The 24,721-nt window shown below is 27.7% G+C and overlaps 1 protein-coding gene and 2 long non-coding RNA genes across 8 annotated transcripts in view; 1 reads left to right on the forward strand and 2 right to left on the reverse strand.

Annotated features, from left to right (window-relative positions):
* Positions 1–4,868: 4,868 nt before the first annotated feature.
* LOC126905373 (uncharacterized) lies at positions 4,869–8,636 on the reverse strand. Of its 5 annotated transcripts, none has more exons than XR_007703971.1 (5): positions 8,476–8,636; positions 7,632–8,365; positions 7,287–7,527; positions 5,245–7,217; positions 4,869–4,989 (listed from the first exon to the last, which is right to left on the reverse strand). It is a non-coding gene; the product is annotated as an uncharacterized LOC126905373 (long non-coding RNA). The 5 variants fall into 5 exon arrangements; XR_007703974.1 differs by having other exon boundaries at positions 7,632–7,752; positions 8,140–8,590; XR_007703972.1 differs by having other exon boundaries at positions 7,632–7,836; positions 8,140–8,590.
* A 7,911-nt stretch (positions 8,637–16,547) lies between these two features.
* Positions 16,548–24,721, forward strand: part of LOC126905349 (uncharacterized) — a 76,021-nt gene continuing 67,847 nt past the window's right edge. The window contains exon 1 of the mRNA XM_050684976.1: positions 16,548–17,118. The gene's annotated coding sequence lies outside the window, so the exon portion shown is untranslated. The remainder of the gene's footprint in view (positions 17,119–24,721) is intronic.
* Positions 21,816–24,643, reverse strand: LOC126905379 (uncharacterized). 2 transcript variants are annotated; one of them, XR_007703988.1, is made up of 4 exons: positions 24,442–24,643; positions 24,262–24,383; positions 22,352–22,595; positions 21,816–22,165 (listed from the first exon to the last, which is right to left on the reverse strand). It is a non-coding gene; the product is annotated as an uncharacterized LOC126905379 (long non-coding RNA). The 2 variants fall into 2 exon arrangements; XR_007703987.1 differs by having other exon boundaries at positions 21,816–22,205.

Here is a 24,721-nt window from a genome sequence, read left to right on the forward strand (position 1 = left end):
TAGGTCTGTTACCTATATCTAAAGGGAAAAAATATTTGATCGTAGCGACTTGCAATTCGACAAAAATTACTTTTGCAAAGGCAATAGTTAATGCCGATGGAGCAGCCACAATAGACTTTTTAATGGATATAATAACATCTTATGGTACCTTCTCCATTTTTATTAGCAATGTAAAATTTTTTTCCAACTTTGAACCCAAAGTTCAGGGGAGGGCGCAAAAATTACAAAAAATCGAGTGACCATTCAATTTGTATGAGAATTTTGCGGGAAATATTGTGATATGATTTATTTTTAATTTTAGAGAAATTCAGGGAGGTTATTCCAAAATTCCTCCAATTTTGGAAAACAACAAAAAAAAAAAAAACGAGGCCCTATTTTACACTTTATATTAATAATGTATANACAAAAAAAAAAAAACGAGGCCCTATTTTACACTTTACCAGGATACTCACCCATACATTACTATGGTTCGAAAGATTTACACCTTGTATATATAAAAAAGGTTGTAGCGCACACAACAAAAATAACTACCGCTACGGACGAAAATTAGCGTACCATTTCCAACGATGGCTAATTTCCGACAACCCGTCCGACGTTTGACCCGGCGGTCCGTTGGCGACAACACGGATGCCTTTAGAATAGGGGTCAAAAAAAAAAAAACTTAATACACAGTGCCGGAAATTTCTAAGAACAATTTAAATCATAAGGCGACAATGTATGCGGTGAGCAGTGCAAATAACGTTCAAGATAGGAAAGGAGCGGGATGAATGTACACACAAATGCCGTCCATGAANCAGGGTGAATGTACACACAAATGCCGTCCATGATCCGATCTGAAGTAGTACACAGCTGACTATCTCGCACGCGCATAAACAAATCACAACAACTTATCATGATTATTTGACTGACAAACGCCGTCGCAGTCCGCATTCGGCTTAACACAAAAATATATACAGGTTATACAGACAAAAATAAATAAATAGATACTTTTGTCATGTTACATACTTCATTGTAAATATTTGAAATTCGGTTTTATTTTAAGAAAAATATTCAATTATAATGTATAATAATGTTATAGCAGTAAATAAAATGGGAAATAACCGATTTTTTTTTTAAACTATAGGGGCACATTGTTTTTCTATTTTTTCTTTTAGATAAAATTCCTGTTTGCAATTATATTACTAATAATAAAAAATAAAAAATCACTTGAAGCAAATCTTGCTGTAACTATTTCTTCTAGCGCCTTCTTCGATGAAATACCGGATACAATTTTATACGACAAAAGTATTCCTTTAATTTATACCCAGAAGATAAGTAAAACGAAAGAAAATAAACAAAATGGTTATTTAATCGAAAAACACTGTGAAAGTAAAGATTCTAACTACTATAATATTATGGACGAGCCTCTAAAAATATTAAAACTAGTAGGCAAAAACATTAAAGAAAACAGTTTAGACATTTTTGAAAAATTTAATAATATTATTAACAAAAGGAAAAAAGAGATGTACAAGTTTTTGGAAATTACTTTCATTTTTGCTGTAATGTGGCTACTGACAAACAACTTAAACAATTTTATACTATTGAAGTAGCACTAAAAGAACAAATTAATAAATTTAAAGACGCGTTTACCACCGCCCATTCTGATTTAATAAACATAATCTCAGAACTTAATTCCTACGCAAAGAGTACTAATTCAAAACTTGATATGTTAAGAGATTCATTTAAGGAATTGATGATTAAACATGAAAGCAATAATAACAACTTAATAGAAACCACCAAAACTGAAAATAAATATTTAGGTATTCAGGAGGTTGTCCATAATATATTATAAGTCTTACTAAGTTTAACTAACAACAACAGGGACTCAAGCACTCATCTGCACTGTAAATTACACAAGATTCCACCTAGAATAATCAACTCTGAAATCATTTATACTGATCTCATAAAACACGAAAAATTTATTAAAACAGATGGTTATACATTAGTAATTCCTATAAGTAACTTATCAGTGTGTTGTAATAGGCCCTTCACACAACCGAACAAAATGTTTTTCTGTTATTCTTTCATCTTCTACCCACACACCAATAAATTACAAAACACAATCAACATTTTCTATCACTGACTGCAAATACACACACAACTCACACAATCACGCCATGCACACACATCCGTTCCTTCCCAACATGTACAACCCTGTAGTATTACAAAATCCTTCTACAATGTCAGCAAAATAGCAACAAAAGAATCTAAATAAATGTAAGGCCGATGGTCATGTACGTGTCTGGAAGGGGACTTTGGAAGGACTCCATGGGCTCGTCTGACACGGCCTGTTTCGATCGTACTCCGGAATGAACACGTCCAGTTTTATAAGTAAACTCCGCACTTTTTTCTCTGTATCGTTTATATAATATTGACAATATTTGAATTAGTGTGTACAAATATTTTATTTAAGTTTCATGTACTATTTCTTTTACCATATGAATCACTTTTGTGTATTTTATGTAATAAGTGACAATAATTATATCATTTGATGATTGACATCAACTTGTTTTGTGTTGAAATTATTATTACATAAATCCTGTCTTCAGCATTAAGGATAACATAAATATTTAGGTAACACTATTTGAACTCAACCTGCATGCTTTATTTTACAACGGTAGACCCTCGATCCATACGGCCGAGTGAAGAGTCAGATCCCGCGTATTTCCCCTTTCATTTCAATCCTAAATCCCCCCCCCTTTCCCTTTTCTTATTTTTGTTTTACAACAAGTGTATTACAATTTGCCTATTACAGAATGCCAATTTTCAGAAAATCAAATAATAGTAAAATAAAAATTCCTATACAGGAGAAATTTGCAGATTGTAAATTATACAAAAATATACCTGCTCATTTCAAATTTAACGATTCTATATGTCTTATCTATTCAGAAAAAACTTATATCGCAGTCAATTCAGTTAACAAAGAACACCGTTTAATATCAGGTCTATCCTTAAGAGATTGCGATCCGCCCGTATAGTACTTTGTTTCATTCCAAAATTTTCAACTGATATTACTTTAACACAAAAATTCGTAGAAGCTATTTTCAAAAATTTACCACTTAATAAACAAAATAAATATTGTTATTTCCAGTGTGTTAATCAACAAGAAGACGAATCTGTAATAATTAAACAAATAGGAATAAATACATTTGCAATAACTAACTGTCTCCCAACTTTAAACATTCGAACATTTAACACTAATAACACTATTCTAACTAACTTAATACTCAATTAGAACTACCCTGGTCTAATAAAACTAACCTCACCATGTAATCAAAAATTATTAAAAAAAAATGATGAAATACTCATACCCAAATTGTAACCATGCAAAATGAATAATGTAGGAAAATTTTTAATTAGACGTGTAATTCCGATATCATGGACTAATATACAGTCACTTAAAATACAGCATGAGGAACAGAGTGAAAAAATATATTTTGCAAACTTAACAGAAATCTTAGACAGAGACTGGGCAAATAAAATACCAAATCCAGAGAAGTACTTTAATGACATCATTTTAAAACAAATATCACAACCTTTTATATATGAATTTCTTGAGGATGTAATATATCTATCATAGCTGACAATATTATCACAGGTCATATATCCTGTAATAATAAAAATGGATATGATTTTAGTACCACCTCCAGTTCCAAGGAGACAATTCTAAATACTTATCATATATTAACTTATTGCTCATATGAAATATACAAACTACACTAACATTAATTTAAGCTAATAAATTTTATTTTTCATAGGTAAAATTCGTTAAACTAACTTATAAATTTCGACTGACTCTTTTATACTTTTACTACAACTTTTTACAATATGGACAAGAATTACAAATTTTATATTAACGAATATACTATTAACGAAAAGTCTCTGGTCACCTTTTGTTAATGGGGTAATGAAAATATTCAAAGGAAAAGAGGAAAGGACCTACCCTCTCTTAGCAGAACTACATGACTAGGTTTACTATAATTATACACTCAAACACTTAACAGAAAATGGCACAGCCCGCTAATGTGAGTTATTTATCAACAAAACAAAAACAAGAAATCGAAAAAAGCTTATAGAAATCAACAAAACCCAAGAGGAATTGGCCCACTCACAAACGAAAAAATCAGAAAAAAAAATTAGCAAAACAAATGGAAAGACTATTGTGCGAACTAGAAATTAACCGTAAAGAACAAGAAGCCATTCAACAAAGAATAGAAGCAATAACAGTAATCAATAACAAAGAAGATATGTAAAAAAAAAAAATGTATAATAATTATACATTTTAGAATACGGGAGAAATTAGATTAAGAAAATTAGAGGGCTATATAAATCATAAGTTTAAAATACTGGGATATAAACTTTATCATTTTTTTTTTATTTCTTTATGGAAAAAAATAACTTAACTCTGGTACAATACACAAACTTATACTCATTCCATTAAAATGGAAAAAATTTTATAAAATAGTATGCTATTAAGTACTATAATAAAAAAAAAAAACTTTTATTACCTTGTTTGTCTAGGCACATAGACATTTGAATAAAAAAAAAAAAAAAGAAATATAATTAAAGAGTTGAATAAAAAAAANTAAGCTTTTTATTGTATTTTGATAAAAGTTTTCTTTTTCTATCAATTTGGGTTCATAAGTTGATGGAAAATTTTTATGACGGTTTGTCAAATCATTTAATTTAATGATCTAAAGTTTATGTAAATCAATTAGTGCACAAAGATACAAATAAAAATTTTCAGTATACCTCATTATTTTTATATAATTTTTAATAATATTAATTTGTTATAGTAATTAAAAAAAAATTTATTATATGCTTACATTTATTTGATTTTTAAGCTTCTTAGTTGACAAATTTTTATCAAATTTGAAAAATCTGTTTAAATGTTTTTGTATCCAATTAGGAGAATTATTTTTCTCTAAGGTGATATTATTGTGTAACTCACTAAAAAATATTAATTTTAAATAATTGAGATAATCAATTTATATGAATTGATAGTAATTATATGGCAATATTTTTATTCTATGAATTTATTTAATGAAATGAATAACTTTAGCTTTTAAACATAAGCAGAGAATTATTTTGAATAAATTTTCTGAATTATTTTTTATTTATTGCCAAGTATTAATAAAAATAAAATTTTATTGTCTCGCATAACATATTATAAGTAACATAATGTATAAAAATAAAAGAATTTACTTTTCTTGAATAATATCTTCAAAATCTTTAATATTTGTGTCGATACTATCTTGAGATGATTCTTTTTGATATATTTCATGTATTGAGTCAACTTCCATGATAAATATTTAATGAGAAATCTCAGCTTTTATTGTTTAAGTTTTTCAATGAAATTTATTAAAGTTTACTAATTGTTAATCACTAGGCAACATAATAAGAATAAACATTTATTTTCATAATACTTCTTTAGAAATAAAAGACTATATAAGATGATATAACTGATTTTTGATTATAATTAATAGTAAAGGCACTAATATAAAATAATTTATTACACATTAAAAAAAATATATCTGAATGTAAGCAAAAAACACAACTATTGTAAATAAAATATTTAAATTAACATAAAATAATAATAAATATGAATAAATGTTTTAGAATATAAAAATTTTAATTTTAATATTTTGACCCAAATTAGATTTGCGGGGGAGATCAAGAAGATGGGACAAGGGAAAATTTGAGGTATGGGGTGATTAATCGGTGCTATTGAACAAAGTTTGAGGCAATCTTTAGTCGATTTTTCCCACTTAAGAGTTGGTCACAATCTTCTACCCTATTTCACCTTCAAACTTAACCTTAATTCTGTTTCCTACTGTCACCTTCACCAGGAGGAATTTATTGGTAATTTCTCTCATTTTTTATTATTTTGCCTTTCTCTCAATTCCAGTAGGTCCTTGTTATTCAACTACCTAGCCACTCTTGGTATAACTAATCCCCATCCTTTTCTAAACCTTAATTGCCCTATTGTGTCCATTAGTAACTCAATTGAATCTTTTCTTTTGTATGCTGGCTGCTTCATTTAATTTACTCATAATGACTGGCTATAGTACTTTATTATATTTTCAACTTATAATATGAATATCTCTAGTAAATAATTTTTACTTCATTTTTGTTTTCACTCCTGTTACTTCTTTTGGTGTAAATATATGCATTTGTAATATTTACTATTGTTTCACACATTAATTGTTGAGCCATAACATTTTTAAATAAAGGCATATGATAAAAAAAAAAAAACCAAAATTAGTAAGTAAGTTAAGTTATAACAATTGACTACTTTTAAATCAACCAGTTATTTTTAGAATGCGCATTATAATATCATAATTCAAATTCTTTATCACTGTAACCAAAACAATAGTTTAACTGACTGCCATGGTAAAAAACTATGACATGGCACCGCCTTTTGCTCTAGGCTGGCGCTCGCCCGTGTGCAAAATTTTAAAACGTGTCACAGCTTTTTCAACCTCCCTACCGCCTCTATTCACTATTATCATCTGACTAGTTATTACTGAATTATCAACACATTCTGATATCAATAATCATTTTATTATTAAAAAGCTAGTTTTATAGTTGGAAAATAATAACATTGAACACTTGTAATTATTATTTTAATAATACTAAATAAAGATTAAATACTTTTTATAACAACTTTTATAGGAATTTGATGTGTGTGACATAATAAATAGTACTTATGTATGATGAATTTTATTTGGCAGTGTGAGTAGTACCCAGCGCTTTATTTAGTTGAACACAATAATTTAAACAATGTGGTGCTTTAGAGGGTTTAAATGTTTGTTTATCTGGGTTGAAACTTTTTCTGCTTCTAGGTAGGACATTAGAACGTGGCTGTTGACTATATCCATGTTCATTACGTTTCCATTTTGGAACTCTACCAACTGCCAAATTTTTTCTTCCACCAATTTGAGTTTTTCTTCTGGATCTCACTGTAGGCTTTTTTAATTTTATTGTAGAGAAAAAGTTTTAATACACACTTTGGAGCATCTCATGGTGAGCCTATGATGAACTCTCTTAAAGAAGCTGTAGAACAGTTTAATATAGAATGCAGTTCAACTTGTGCTCTAATGGAAACTCTTGAAGATAAAAATTTTGTCATTGCTATTATAATAAAAAAACTGTTATACTCAGTAACATGTGAAGAACTAGAAAAAATGTACAATGAAGTCATAAATGATTCTTTGACAAAAAAATATAAAATGGTTGAAACTTACGTAATTGGATTATATCAACGACAGAAAGAATGGGCACTTTGTCACAGGAAAACTTTAATAACACGTGGTCAAAACACCAATAATATTTGTGAAGCTGGAGTTAAAATTGTTAAAGATACTATATTAGACCAAACTAAAGCTTATTCACCAGTTCAATTATTTTTTTTTTATTGTGAATGATCTTGATGCTTTCTATGAGATGAAACTAATAGATGTAGCAGCAAATCGCCCAGCTCAATATCTAAAAAAGAAATACACATCATCAGAATTAAAAAAAAACAAACTTGAATATAAACAATTAGGATCTATTTATGAGGTAAATATTGCACCAAAAATACATCTTACAATGTAGACTTAGATGTAGGAATATGTACATGTCCAGAAGGTGAGTCAGGTAAACCTTGTAAACACCAAATATTTGTAGCTCTCAGTTTGAAAATTGATCTTTCTCTTTGTTTACCTTCTACTGAAGATGTAAGAAAAAAGTTACATATAATTGCCACAGGAAATTCTAATATTGAAATTGGCAGGTACAGTTCAATCAACATTTCTAATAATAGTACTTTTGAAATACACTCAACAATTAAAGAAAATAAACTATCTGTAGGACCTAAAGTTAATACTAATCAACATGAAAAGAAAGAAGATTTTATTGATACAAGCACAAGTACAGCTATTGATATGATGATGGGAAGCAATGAAGATTTATGTAGACAATTAGTTGACGATGAAATGCAGATATTTTACAATATTTTTACAGAAAATGAAAAATGCAATAGAATCAGATAAAGAATACTTTTTGCCATGTATTGAAGCTATGAGCAAATCATTTGACAAAAATATTAGGACTCACTATGCTCTGTTATCTGCAATTATGTCATTTGGAAGATATTCAGGTATTGATCCAAAATCCAAACACTTAAAATTAATGGGAAATAAACGCATAGGTACTCAGCCTACAGCGAGATCCAGAAGAAAAACTCAAATTGGTGGAAGAAAAAATTTGGCAGTTGGTAGAGTTCCAAAATGGAAACGTAATGAACATGGATATAGTCAACAGCCACGTTCTAATGTCCTACCTAGAAGCAGAAAAAGTTTCAACCCAGATAAACAAACATTTAAACCCTCTAAAGCACCACATTGTTTAAATTATTGTGTTCAACTAAATAAAGCGCTGGGTACTACTCACACTGCCAAATAAAATTCATCATACATAAGTACTATTTATTATGTCACACACATCAAATTCCTATAAAAGTTGTTATAAAAAGTATTTAATCTTTATTTAGTATTATTAAAATAATAATTACAAGTGTTCAATGTTATTATTTTCCAACTATAAAACTAGCTTTTAATAATAAAATGATTATTGATATCAGAATGTGTTGATAATTCAGTAATAACTAGTCAGATGATAATAGTGAATAGAGGCGGTAGGGAGGTTGAAAGAGCCGTGACACGTTTTAAAATTTCGCAAACCGGCTCGATAGCACATGGAAAGGGTAGTTGACAGTGTGACCATTCTAATGTGGTGTAGATAAGGATCACAGGTGATAGGGAAAATGATTGTTTAATAACTAATCATGTGTGTATATGCAACACTGATCCTACAGATAGACGACGCGCACTGTTTGAATATGGTTACCTGTGACCTTATACTCATGATAACTTTATTACTTTACAGAACCCCCCAAACAGACTAATGAAGTTAACGAAAGCAGTCTGTTTCAAAATAACAGTAATAAAGTATAATAAAATAGAATAATCTGAATTAAAACAATTTAATTAAACTAATACAATATCAATATTTTCAATATTCTATAGCAATCAATTTCTAATAATATCAAGACAGTAAATCTGTTTGAGAAAGATAATGTTTTAGATGTATTACATTAAATGTTCCTCTAACATCTAAGGAGTTTGGATCTTGTAACACATAGGCATTTTCTTTTTTAATCTCTTTTATTTTGTAAGGACCCTCATATAATAAAAAGAATTTAGCAATCTTTTTATCCACACTACAACTGAGTTTGTGAGTCTTAAGAAGAACCAGATCATTGATTTTATTACTAATAGCTTTGCCTTTTTGATCATGTCGTAACTTACCACGTTTAGCTTGTGACAATTGAAACTCCTGAGCTATTATTAATTTATTATTATAATTTACTTGTGAAGAAGGAGGAAAATCAACAAGGTTTTTAAAAGGATCATAATTTTGATTTTTGAAAAATAATTCAANTTGATTTTTGATAAATAATTCAAAAGGAGTAAAAGAAAGTGATTCATGTCTTGTGTTATTTAATACCCATTCAATATAACTAACATATTTAGGCCAATCTTGATGATGTTCATAACAATAAGTTCTGAACATACGACCAAGTTCCCTCATTACCCTTTCAGCTGGGTTGCTCTGCGGGTGATAAACAGATGTAAATAAAATTTTGATACCCTTAGCCTCTAAGGACTTAACCCAAGTATTGCTTATAAATTGTAGGCTATGATCAGACACAATTTTTAAAGGAGGACCATATGAAGGAACATATTCATTTATAATATTGTGGCAACATGCCTTAGCAGTAGCCTTACAAAGAGGGTACAATTTTACAAATCTAGTGAAATTATCTAAGACTACAAAAATATATGAATATCTAAACTGACCTGTAGGTAAAGGACCGTAGATATCCACTAAACATTTCTCTAAAGGAGCAGAACTCAAAACTCAAATGTTGCATAGCACCCTCCATGCGAGTAGTACTATGTTTGGTTCTTTGACATATGTCACATGACTGGATTAGAAGCCTAACAGTTTTATGAAATTGAGGAAAATAACAATATTGAGCAATAAGGTTAGCAGTTTTCTTGGTTCCAACATGACCATAAATTGTATGGAAGGAAATGATTACTTTTTGTACAAGATGAGAAGGTAAATATATTAACCAAGGAGTTTTTGATGGGACTCTTCAACTCAACTCATTTTTTAAACGGCTATCTTTCAAAAAGTTATTATAAAAATAGATTTGCTTAACCCTTTTAGATCTTAAGCACACTAATTTACAACCGTAGTTTTAGACTAGAAGTACTGTTCCAACGCCAAAAGATGCAAAATAAAGTAAGCAACAAAACTAAGGTATAAATTAAAATAATTTTTTTTTCAAAGTTTAAAGTTGAAAATATATCTCTGAACATTGTTTATTTCTACGTAACTACAAGTATTATATTTAATAAAAAATACAATAATTTAAGAATAATACTATTATGAGCATAAAGATGTGCATCCAATCTGAATTTACGGTTATAACTTGTTGCTTGCTTATAAAGTTTAAAAATGTTAGTGTATATTAATTATTATAATTTAAATTTATTAAAGATCTTAAAGTAAAGGGGTCATAAGAGGATCATCACTTTGAGCGATGATCAACTAGTGTCCCCTTTTAAATATATAATCGAAATTTTCGTAATTGTATTATTAAATTGTTTAAAGATTTTGTACTCCTGTATGTTTAGTTTATTTAAGTAAATTTGTTGCACCCTATACAGAGTATCTTAGATCTAACTGACAACGTTTATAGCTTATCATTTTATTAAAAAACTCACTCTATTCATTAAAATGCATGTAACTCAATAAGTACTTATCTTAAAGTTGTTATCGCCCATCAAACATTTTTGTAAGAAAAAGGCTAAAACTAACTATTTTAAAATTTAAAAAAAACCCAGCACAGGGAGGTCGCGGCACAGTGGTGACGTGGTATAGATGGATCAAGTATAATGATATCTGACAGTGACTAAAATCACTATAAAAAAAAAACGCTTCGATGCAAATCTTTAGATAGTGCTTAATTTTAAAAAATTGGTGGAATATTCCAAAAGCTACATGATCTGCTAGTTCATTATTAATATCCTAATTAAGATAAAGTATGTCGAATGAAAAAGGGATTATTAAATAATATTATTTCTCATAATAAAATAATGTTGATCCATACACTTTTCAATATATCATAGCATTATAAAGTTAAAAATGTAAAACATAAAATCGAGAATTTTCACACAATAATAGCATTCGGTAGCCATATTCACCGTGAAGATAAAATAAAGTCCGAAATTTTTTTTTCGCATAATAAAGTAAATTACATTAGCTTTAATTTAAGATATATATAAAAGTGTCAGACTTTCCGGAACACTTTCAAAATTTAAGTTGAAAAAGTCAATTTTTTGTGAAAAAGTTGTCATTTTGAATCCCCTCCTAAGGGCAGGTAAAGAGTCAGATATAAAAAAAATATATACCAAATGATAGGTAAAGACATCATGCATCTATAAAAAAAAATTATATTGATCCATACATCTTTCAAAAAGTTATAGCATTATAAAGTTAAAAATATAAAAAAGAATTTTTTTACAAAAATCGTATTTTTTTTATAAACTTTGATGTCTGTTTTCACCATGAAGATAAAATAAAGTCCGAAATTTTTTTTCTGCATAATAAAGTATATTACATTAGCTTTAATTTAAGATATATATAAAAGTGTCAGACCTTCCGGAACATTTTCAAAAGTTAAGTTAAAAAAGTTAATTTTTTGTGAAAAAGTTGTCATTTTAAATCCCCCCTTGTGGGCAGGTTAAGGGTTAAATTTATGAAAAAAATATACCAAATGAAAGGTAATAATATTATGCATCTATATAAAAAAGAATTATATTGATATGTTCATTTTTGAAAAAGTTATAGCACTTTTAAGTAAAAAAAATTGAAAAATTTTTGAAAATTAGCGATTTTTAAATTCGTAATTTTTTTGGAGGTTTCCACCATTTAGGGGGAACGATAGAATTTTTTCAATTTTTAAGGGTAATGTCTTCGACTAGATACAATTTGTGATCTTTTGACGTATCATTGAAAGAAATCGGTTCGGTGAGAGCTGAGAAAAAGTGGTAACAGACACAAAAAAAAAAAAAACACATCTTAGTAAAACCAATACCTTCTCAGCTTCGCATCGAAGCTAAAATAAATAAAATGCTTTAGTTTCTTTTTATTTTATATTAATGATAAAAAATAAAAAAAATATGTTTAAACGTATCTAAGAAGACAATAATTAGTTAAAAAGTTCATTTTAACAATTTAATAGTTGTATCAGGTATTGTAAGCATTATTAGATAGGTCCAAGACATTTTGTATGTATTGTAAGTATTATACAGAATATCCCACCGTGATTTACTAATTTAACTATATAAACTAATATTCAAAAATAAATAATCACTGTGGGATATTATGTATAATACTTAGAATTAATGTGTGCAACTTATGGGAGAAGCTTGAAAAATTTGTCTGTGATGACTACAGTCAATCTATTTTAATAAGCTTAAAACTAAAGAGAAATTTTCTTACCACATTGTCTTATCTTCTCTAGCTTTAAAATGATTAATGGGGATGCGATTTTTTTTACGAAAACAAAAGTCCTCACAGTTCTTATGGAACTATGTTAATGATGATATCAATATATCCAAGACCGCCACTGTTAATATTTATTTATTGAGGATATAAATTTGCTATATAATATTGTCTTGATAACAAAAATTATTTTTATATTTATCTTATATATTTATATTATTTTATTATATTTTACTTTTTTGTTGAACGTATAATGCGGATGTTCTAATGGAACGGCATTGAATCGAAGTAATTTTTTATTGCAAATCAATTTAAAGGACACCGTAATCTACAAACATTTGAAATTATGTTTACAGAGATAACAATAGTTTTAATAATTGGAAACATTCAACTAATATGTATAGATAAATTAGTTTTTTTGTCAATATTTGATAATTATTTTAATAAACATCAAGTCATTTCAGTGTATAGATGTTAAGGAACAACATATTAAGTAAAATACTCCTTTGAGTTTCTCAAAACAAACATAATCAAGTATTTCTAGAACTGCGATCATTGTTTCATTAATTATTATTTAAGTATAAACGGCTGTTTACTAATGACAACTCCTAATTACAAGTTAGTTAAACCATAGACCTCTACCAAACAATAAATTATAACATGAATTACGAGAGAACATATATTATATGTGTACTCATCGTTTGTCTCTAGCTAATAGGATAACTTATAATGTTATTAGTTATGTTGAGCTGAACTATTATTTATTCTAAGATGATATCAATAAAAAGTTCACACGAAAGAATTGATATATATCGGCATCTCTTTAGTATAAACCAATGATTAAAACTGTTCAAAAATCAAAGATCATTTGTGTTTGTTTATTACTCATAAGCTACGCAAATCAAACGTTTACTTCAGTTAAAATGAAAAATAATTATTGTAGTAAAAATCAATACGTCACGTGTTAGTCATTAAAATGGATTGAGTTTAAGAACTATAGAAGCGTACCATGACGTGAATTGATTTTTCGTACAAATGAAATTATTTCTTAAGTGTTTTATTTTAATTTTTAATACTTATGATCTCGAACATAATAAACCATAACATAAAAATAGCAACAACGGCTGTAAAAACTGTAAAGTATCATTACTATTTTAAGATTAAACCATTTTAGTCACTCCAATCGAAAATACTTGTTTTAAGCGCTAATAGATTTAATAGAGCCTGTTTATTAAAGTTTAAATCTAAAACTAAAAACCTTACATAATACATTTGTTATTATTTCTAAAAAAATGTATGTACATGTCAAAGAAAAAATTGATGACTCTTTAAATGTCTTTTTAATTAATTAATTATAAAAACAACATATGACGAATTTTTCTTTGTTATAATATACATATTTATGATACAGTTTTAGATATGATTGTTTTAATATTGGATAATTAATATAAATTTTTTAAAGTAATGTCTTGTTTTCTTTGAAATGGACACTGACGTAAATTTAATTTATTTAACTTTTTTTTAGCGTATTATTTCGTGTTTTAACTGACATATTTTGGTTAATAACTAATCAAAAAACGTGATATCTAAATATCATGTTCAATATGCATCAACGGTTATTATCACACGTCTCTTTGTGAATCACCATAGATTATTGAGAATTCAAAGTTATCAATATGAACGTTAAGATCTAAAATAATTATGAAATGATTTTACTGTTACATAATAGTTGGTTAATAATTAATAAAAATTTAAAATAGAATAAAAATGTCTATACCTTCGAAGCTGACCGAATTATAATTTAACTATCAAAAGTGGTTTCTAAAAATGTTGAAATTTGTATGAAAAAGATGATACAGTGACCCTTAAAAAATAATCGCGCCCCTTAAATGATATCAAGAAAAATTAATGTTGCCAAAGTCCAAAATTTTCCCATAAGAATTTTTATGTAACGCGTAAATCGATAAGTTATATAATTATGTATATATGTACATATATACATATATAGTTGTTGGTATAATTTTGTAAAATTAAATAATAAAAAATTATTGTTTCTGATAATCTGTATTGTAAATTATTTTTAGTAAACTACATAATAATATAATGTTATATTGCAAAAAAAAAAAATGGAGAGGATCATATTAAGTTTTGATAAGTTATCTTTTTTACAAATATTAATAATTGTTTCTGTCGTCAATCAATTGAATAAAAATACACATTTTTCATGTAATAAATGTGTAAAATATTTATTACCTACCACTGTTTACAACTTTGATGTGGTAAATATAAATGAACCAATTTTTTAATGCTTCATGCGGGGATATAATATGAATGTTTTTAATTCGTGCAAGTACAATTTTTTAAAGTTTGTCTACATACATAATAAATGACAAGTAGTTATATGGTAAGCCCGTATTAATTTCAATTGTTTTACTAAAAAACATAATTAAGTTTTACAAATACACCACTTTTTAGTAATTCCACAAAAATTGAGTTGTCAAAGAAGCTTGTTAATTTAATGAACTAGTATATTATTAAATTTCTTAATTAAACAACTAAGTGACAAAAATATAGTATCTGTGTTTTTAATTACGTTATCATACATATTCAACTTTCTAATTAGCATCATTATCGTCTGGTCAAGATTTTAAATAGCACTAACACACTTGCTTCACAACAACATACATAGTCAGTTATACAACACAGGGCGATTAATTTAACGTTAACTACTAGATTTCTTCTAAAATAATAATAATTTTGAGAATTTATTTTGGTTTATTTAAGTAGTATTTATTTCTTGATTTATAAGTGGTTACAAATTTTATCCCTTATTTCTCATAAGGTATCAATATTATTTTCTTTAATTGAAATTTTTTTTAAACATACATATTTGAATAGATTAAATGTTAGAAAATGATCCAACTAAGAAAATAGTTAATCGATAAAATTTTTTCAATCAGTATTTCGGATATTATTAATATTTTTATAAGTAGACTGGAGCGAAGTGCGAGTTATGTTATCTTTACAATTATATATTTCTTTGTCGCGCTTCTCCACCTACCCAGGTATAAAAACATTCAATTAAATATTTAACAATAATTAATTTTCAACAATATCTTTAAAATCCAAACGGATGAAAAAGTTGCTATTAATTGTTATGTATTAAACGTGTTTAAAACACCAAAAATTTACATTGGTCTTATAGAATATTTCAAACGTATTTTAACAGAGTTTAAATTAAATTCAAATTAAAATTAAATTTATTGTCAGTAGTTGATTGCACTGGCATAATCATGGGGGAATTTGAGTGTCATATCAACCAAGACAAAAATAACTGTATGGTAAAGATATAATTATTCTCATGTACATCTCCAAGACGAAATCCTAATTAGTCCTCTGATTTTGTGATTTACGATGGTATTAATATCTTTAAAGAGCAATAGTAATGTTAATTTTATTATTAATAATATAACAAGTGGAGACAATATAAGTGATATTTACTGCCGTTTTTTTCAACTTGTGGTGTCGTGAGATTCAATGATAGTAAAACGTCAGATCTCTTAAGGGTTTTCGACCCTTTTCCTGTGAAAACGTGACGACCGCATGTTCAATTTACAATATTTAAATGAATTATTTTAAAATACATTATAGTTGGCGATGACAGTTGATGAAACACTATAATTTAATATCGGCGTTGATGAAATTATCTCATCGCATGAATACTGTGTGCAGTCGATATAAAATATTCAACAGGCTACGGCCACCCGTCTCCCACCAAAACATCACTGCCGCCACTTTAACAGTCTCCACCGCCATCACTTTTACCAGTGCAGCTACTATATACTAAATATTAGTGCAATAGTAATATAATAATGTACTGTGGGGACAGTCGGCGGCGGCAGGTAAACTGTAGTACTTTCTTCTTCTGTCTAATCAGCTGACCTTCCGGCCAAAACGTTGGACGGGGTACTGTAAACTGAGAAACGCACAGCAAACATATGGACAGGCATCTCGAGCAGTCAGTGCGCGCACACACGATCATACGCATATTCGCCAAACTGTTGACCGGACCGAGAAAATTTTAACTACCGCACAGGGAATTCGGAAAAAAGATAAAAAGTTATTAGTTTTTCATCCGACCTTGCGTTTTGGATTTATTTATTTTTCCTGGTATTTAACTGTTTCGGTTTGCTCAAAATTGCACTTACCGCAAGCTTAATATTAAAAACATAATTTTTAAATCACAACTCAGAACAGTGTTTGCCGGTGGTGACGATTTAAAACGTAAAATTCGTTATTGTGTGCCGGTTTATTAACGTTGTGTATAATTCTAGCAACTTAAACTTTTGGTTATTTTTAAAATTTTTGGATACATTACTATTGAATACGGACGAAACATTGGGGAGAAATCACGTGCCACCGGAAGGTGCTCGTCAAATAACTTTGAAGACACACGTAAGTACCAACAAGATAAATTTTATAATATTTTAGTTGTTCCTTCCACATAAAATAAAACTTTGTCGGTTATGAAGCGTAGGAAAAACCCAATAAAGATTAAAAGTTTTTACTAGTCAATGGCCTTTTGATTTCTTTAGGGACCCTTTATACTCCCAAGTGTAGTTTTCTATTACTATAGTAAGTCTAGTTTTCTTATCTATTATCTCTCTAAGCTTCTAAAATTTTCAAAAGTGATTTTTTCTCTATGTTATGTAATTTTTACTGATTCAATTGTCAATTAATACTAATATTATTAACGGAATTTTTTGATATCTAAGAGTATTAAATTTTATGATATATATATTAATTGAAATAATTTTTTAATATTTTTCGTACTTGAAAAATTGTTTTTGATAGAAATAAGATACTTTAAATTCATCGTTTAACTTTTGTAAATTCAATAAAAATATAGAAATATTGCATTTAAAAGAAATTTTGATAACATTAATTCTTAAATTTTAAAACTTAAAACGAATGAACATTTTGGTATCACTGTATTATTATAGCATATTTACTCACCAGTAAATTAGGATTAGATAATATTGTCAACACATTTAAGGTAATTCTATAGTGTTGAATAGGTATAATTATAGTTTCCCTATTATTGGCTACGTGTTAGTCCCCGCTTTGTGATATATGGCAAAGCTTCTTCGAACTTACTTCTAAGACTATTAAAATAAACAAACAATAGCTTAATCCATTGACGAAGGTATAAAATAAATTTTATTAGATTACTTAGTATCAGCAATCAACGTGACAGCAAATTAAATGTAAATGTAATTTCGATGCAATAATTGTTATATTTAACCTCTAAATGTCGTTTTATGATTTTTGTTGCACACTTACTTGGTTGCAAAAACTAAACGTTGGGTACTTACGACCCATAATAATTATAACAATAATATCAACCTTACCTAGAAATTCCCACCCTTATAAAATATATAATTAGTGAAACTTATATTCGGAGAGTAGACATTGAGTGAACTTAATTTTGTACATACAAACACCGCTGAATTCTTAATTAAAAATTTTTCTAATCTGATGGTAAAAAATTTCTGTTAGTAAGCTTTAAAACATAATAAAAATATCTAAATGGAAATCCTATTACAATATTACAATTTTTTATATAATATTCTCAACTTTTCATTCACCGGAAAATTCCAATTTTCAACATGTAATAATAAGTTTAAATTCTTAAATTCTTAATCATAAATAAATTTAAATTATTACTATAGAATATTTTTTTGAGAACAAATATTTATTTTCTTTATGAGCATGACATCAAAATATAAGTTAATGAAGAACTTTAAAAGACGAAAAAATCTTAATTGTTTTTTTCATTGGTGATTTCACCTTAGCCATTTGATATTAACATTATCTTACTACATAAAAATATGTAATCCAATGTTATCAATATCAAATATTTTCATAAAACATGGAAAAAGATTTAAATTATTACTTGGGAGTTTATTATTGTGTTTTCATGTTTATAAGATGTTCAGATTGTACCTGAAACAATATTCCAAGAAGTAGGTATGACTAAAAAATACCTTTAATTTTGTATTTTATTATTCACCAATATAAGTTCGATACGTCTATCGTTACCATTAACAAATATGAACAATAATTTAAATAAAAATGGTTTAAATTACTCAATTATTCTTAGTTATAACCTTGGTAATTATGAGTTTAGAGCGTGCATTTTATAATTGTCATTTTAATGACCACCGAGGAAAAAGGCTTCCGAAAAACAAGTATGTAACCCAAACAATAGCATTATAATTTGTTACTATTCTATATCATATTTATTATTAATGTTTAACGCATAATAATAGGTGTATTTGCTACTAATGTGTCTAACCTGTAGGAAAATAATGATTTTTAATAAATTCATTCTTAAACCACATAACAATATACTATTTTAAATTTATAAATTGATTGTTGTGTATCTAAAGTCAAGGTTTCGCATTTCCTATCCGCGATGTAAGATGACTGTGGAGACCTTCATTTAATTTTGGGATAACAACCGGACATTTTTTAAATTTTTACTTTCCACCTAATTCTTGATTAAACTATACAATTTTTAGAATAACATTTAAAGTTTTACATCTTTTTAAAATAAATATATTTATTTTTATTATAGTGTTAATACAAAAAAAAAAAACATGCTACAAAAAAAACAATTTTCTTTCTTAAATAATAAAATCATGTGAAAAAACAATATAAGTGACCTTTAAATTACTTTATATTATAAAAAGATGGTAAACGGCAAGGCTGAATGCAACACAAGGAAAATTATAAGATATCTATCGTCTTAAGAAAAATACATGTATGAACTCATAGCTAAGTCGGTGACCCGTTGATTTATATATATAATTAAAATCTATTTAAACACCGTATATAATTGATCTATCTTAGGTAATGTTAGGAGTTAATAATTACTAGCCACGGAAATTTCAAATTAAAACTGTTATTAATTTGAATAATGTTTATTAATTGGGCCTACTATAAAAATACATAATTTATACTTTCAGTTATAAAATTACAGAAAAAAATTTGTCATTACATATTTTTATTTAAAAATTTTGTCTAATGTTATGTAAAAACAAGCATTTAATATAAACTTATAATCTAGACTTTTTTCATTATGACCTCTAATAATGTATACAATTTCATAGTTTCTAATACTGATTTTCTACCACATAATGTAAACTGATAATAAATTTAATCTCTTATACTTATAATATTTAAATGGAAATTAGAATAGGTATATCGTTAGTTAGTATTCTATTATTATGAATGTAAAAATACAGTAATTTTAAGAGGTTGCTCAAGTTTACACGCGTCAGCTACTAAACCAGGGCAAGTATTTGAAATTTTGCTGTCAAATTCTTACTATTTATTGTATTACGAATAAAATTTTAAATTGATTGTGTTGCGTTGCAGCCAATAGGCTCAGAAAATTTAGATTTAAGCTGTTGTGATCGTAATAAAACGATGACCAAAGTTTTGTTTTGTAAAATCTTTACCACGTGTACTACATTGAGTCAACAATTATTTGAATGAAAGATAAGCATTAGGTTTTTTACTTATGCAAACATTAGAGATATTGTTAGTACCTTGAAAATAACTGTAATTACAATGATATGTACTAATTGGTTTTATTGGTTACCAAATGTTAGTACGCAGCTGTTGCAATGGGCCAAGTGTTTATCTAACATCTATTATTATGTATATGATTTCGTATTCAGCAAGATAGGTAACAACAATGGTATTGAGTTTCGCTGCTGTTTAATGTATAATACGCATAGTTATCCAAACAGCTTATAAAAGTTTCTTTGTGGAGCTTCCAACGCGGATATTACAATGAGGTGTCCTAGGATATTGTACTCACGCTGATACAATGACATAAAATGGTATGCTAGGTCATAATAAAATTACCTAATAACTAGTGGAATAATTTTAGTTCTATAAAATAAGTAAAAACTCCTTTGATAAAGCGAATTTGTCATCTTTGTATTACAATGGAGTAATTATTGAATTTGTCTTACTTTTTTTCTACGTAATTACCAACTAAATGTAAAACTCACGTATTCGAAGTGCATAAGTAACCACGAGGAATAATACGTTTTCTAAATTTATGTATATATTGTTTTGGCTGGACACATTTCTTTTTAAAGAATCCTTTATTTGCTGATAAATTAAATTCGTGGGGTTCTAACACTACTTAAATAGAATCCTGTGAGTATGTCTTCGTATTAGAGTTTTAAAAATATTGGGTCCTTAAATGTATGAAAAACTCCCTTGCATACTCAGCACAACTGGAACTTTGCGGCAATGGGTCCTAAGCAATTACAATACTCTTTTGTCGGTCTTTATGAGAAAGCACGGAGAAAGGACGTATATTCAAGGTGTACAAAAAAACCTACATTGGTTATCAAACACTAACCTAGTTATTTGAGAGCGTAAGCTCAAGACAATATTAATATCCATTTAATATCTGAAATATTCAGTTATGTCACAGTTGAAAATCACTAACATCTTTGATCTTAACACATTACATATGATTTATTGTCAAGATGTTTCTATACATTGGTAACGAGCAGTTTTATTTTGAACTTTTATACATATTTTAGTATGATAAATTTATATTGCGTGAAGCTATTGATGTTGAAATAATTAGCGAGGTATGGCATAGTTGTTAATAATAGTAGTAATCATTACAATGTTATATTGATTATTAGTTAAAAAATATTTTTAAGTAGTATGCGTAAAAAATATATTAGTTGTTATTATTGCTGTTGTGTTTTGGTCTCAGGGCAAGTTCGCGGGTCGGACGTCGATAATCTCGTCTGGCGCCGGGGGACCGGTTGCCGTGGAAAAAATTATAGTCAACTTAAGCCAAAAGCGATGCTTCTCGGTTCCCCCGCATTCATAAACCCTTTACATTAATTTAACTGTATGTATTAGTACACGTTCTTGTGGCTTCAGTAGCTTTTTCCTTCGTTTCTCCACTCGTAATTAATAAGCCGCGAGCATGTGACGATACTATCACTTGTCGCGCCGACTAATATATTATAGTGCACATACTTATAAACAGCCTACGTTGCGTAACTCTTACAAAAGTGATAATAATTTTACGTAGACATGGCGCCAATGCAGATTCTGACTTAAAATATTCGGCGTCGTTTTCATCCTTATACTTGTAAAAGTAGTGAGCAACTACATCAGTCAGAAAAACACTTGCCAATACTTAAAATCATTTTTTACGCTTCTATATATTATCCAACTCAATTGAAACGTAGTGTTCATGGGTACTCTAGTATATATTCATATTAAGCATTTGGCACTACTTATATAAAAAACATTAACAGACAGGTATCCATCGAAAGCCGGAAACAGTAGTCCGTATCTTAAATAAGTGATGATCGTAAGGTTATCTGTATAATTGAACACATTTGATCAGCATACAATGCAGTGCGATAAGTATCCAGTATTAGATTTCCTTAAAAGTCGTCAAGTGTACATATGTAAATTGTAAATATCTAAATTGAAACATTAATTTAATTTTTTTTCATTTTAAATATTTTTTTTTAATAAAAGATTCATCGAAAACATTTATTTATATAAAATTTATTTGTGTAATTAAGTTTAATTACTTTTATAGTTAAATAATTAATTTTATAATTACTTTTTTAAACGATATGATTCTATCTTTAAATAATCTGCAGTCTAATCTACGAAATAGTTCTGCAATACACAATTCAAATTATATGATTGTACACATTATTCAGCACAGTATTATTAGTTGAGTTATTTTTCCGTATATTTTGAAACAATAAAGTATTGTTTATAATGTAAATAATAATCGGTTTTCTTAATTCCATGTAAAAAAACTATTCCAACATGCATTCAATTTTCATGTGATCATTCAGCTGAAATAAAGTGTAAAGAAAAATTGATATTTTTTTACATTAATGTTTTAATTTTTTCATTTGTCAAATAATTTTAGCTACTATATATATGTAGTCAAGTTTGTGGTTATTTATTTTTCATAAAGCTGGTTATTTTATCATACTTTCATCTAGAGATATTATTTAGTTACAGTAGTCAGAAATACATTATAATAATTTGTATTTGTTGGTTGTGTATTAATTTAATGTGAGATCATAGAAAGGATTTCTCTAAGTTTCTTCAGAATCTGTCATAGACCCCAATAGTTATGAAAATTGTATATATTTATTTATAGTAATATTTTTAAGTTGGCGAGAAATTAAATTAGATGTCTCAAATATTTTGTACAAATTGTATCTATGTATGAGATAAGTATCATGCACATAAACAAAACATATTTTTACTGATATTCAATGAGTTTAAAAACTAGCTTTTTTTTTTAATGTCAAAATCTTTAACCTCAGAGCACATGATTCGTATAACGTTGTAATAACGTATAACACTCATTACTAATACTGCTCACGATGAGCCTCGATCCGGGTTCACAACAATTACCTACAGTGTTTCAAGTTCAGGAACCAAAGAAAAACTGACAGTATTGATATACAATGACACTCTCAACAATTACTGTTGCTGTCATACACACAAAAAAGGTTTATAGTCGTAACATCATCTGTAATAAATACTTTCTCCTTCATTGAAGGACTAGCATAACGTGTTTAAATATGCCAGCAATAATTGAAGTAGAATCATTGAAGTTCTCTTTGTTTTTCTACCGCGGCTACTAACAATTGATACTCGAAGGTAATGATAAAATTGACAACGAGTAAGTAATTCATAGATGAAGAAATCTAACCTGTAATATTTAATGTAATCGGCTTTTTCCAAACCAAATCCTGAACTCGCATTTTACCAAAATATTACAGGTGCCATTTTAATCACTTAAACATAATCTTAAAATTTCACAATTGTTTTAGTATCTGAATAATTTTCTTTAAACTCAATTGCACTCGCATATGATTTTCAAAATACTCTCACCGGTGAAAAATATATGTATCATATGACATGAACATTTCAAAAGACATAAACGTGTTCTTGGTTTTAATACACTCTATGTCAATTAATATATGTGATCAACATTTGCTCAAAAGAATGAATTCTTTTAAAAAAGCTCTAGAACTAAAAAAATCGGATATATCTTATTATAAATTATGTTTTGTGGATAAAGTTATACTATCCAATTTACTATTTCTTCAACTAGCACATGTTTACTGTAGAGAAAGAGTTACAAAGCATGCTTTAATGTTAGCGCTATGTTATCGTATTTGGTTATTTAAAGGAAAACTGCTGTGGTTGGGTTCTTGATTAAACTTCTTACTTGTTTCATTGAATGTATTTTTTAATTAAATGAAATATTTACTCCGCGTTTAACATATATATATTGCGATTTAAATACATAGAAGTTACTAATAACACATTGATATTGTTAATAACAAGATCAAACAGATTACAAAGGCAACGTAGTTACGTTAAAGAAAACTTTACTGGACGATATAGACTGTAAAATGTTTGTAAAAAACTGACGATAAAAATGGCGTGCAAATACGCAGACGAAAGTTGTGAATGGCAAATGGAACGTTTTATTACTTTGAACTTGATGCCACTTTATGGTCACCATTTGTTATGTAGATGATGACCTAGGTTTAAAAAATGATTCTGAGTTCCAGTTTTTAAACGAGCGTAAAAATTAGTGTTCTTATTTGCAACTGCTGTAAATTAATATTTATTATTTATTGCTATTTTGATTTTATACAACACGTTTAATACTTCGACAACGTTGATAGTGACAAAGTTGTGTAATACTTGGTATAAAACGCCAATAGAGTGACAAAAAAAAGAAAGTACGACAGCTCATCGTTTATCGAGATAATTTAATACTTGTCGTTTCAAAACAGAAGTAATTTAAAATTAACATTTCACCAACAGGATAGACCTACATAAATAATTGACAATAAATTATGTATATTTTAATTATATTATTGAACAATACAGTATATTATTAATTATATTATTTGATTTTAATGTACTTACAAAATATAACATTTTA

Source organism: Daktulosphaira vitifoliae, unplaced genomic scaffold (assembly GCF_025091365.1).
Source record: "Daktulosphaira vitifoliae isolate Bord-2020 unplaced genomic scaffold, ASM2509136v1 Scaffold_4, whole genome shotgun sequence".
Lineage (NCBI taxonomy): Eukaryota > Metazoa > Arthropoda > Insecta > Hemiptera > Phylloxeridae > Daktulosphaira > Daktulosphaira vitifoliae.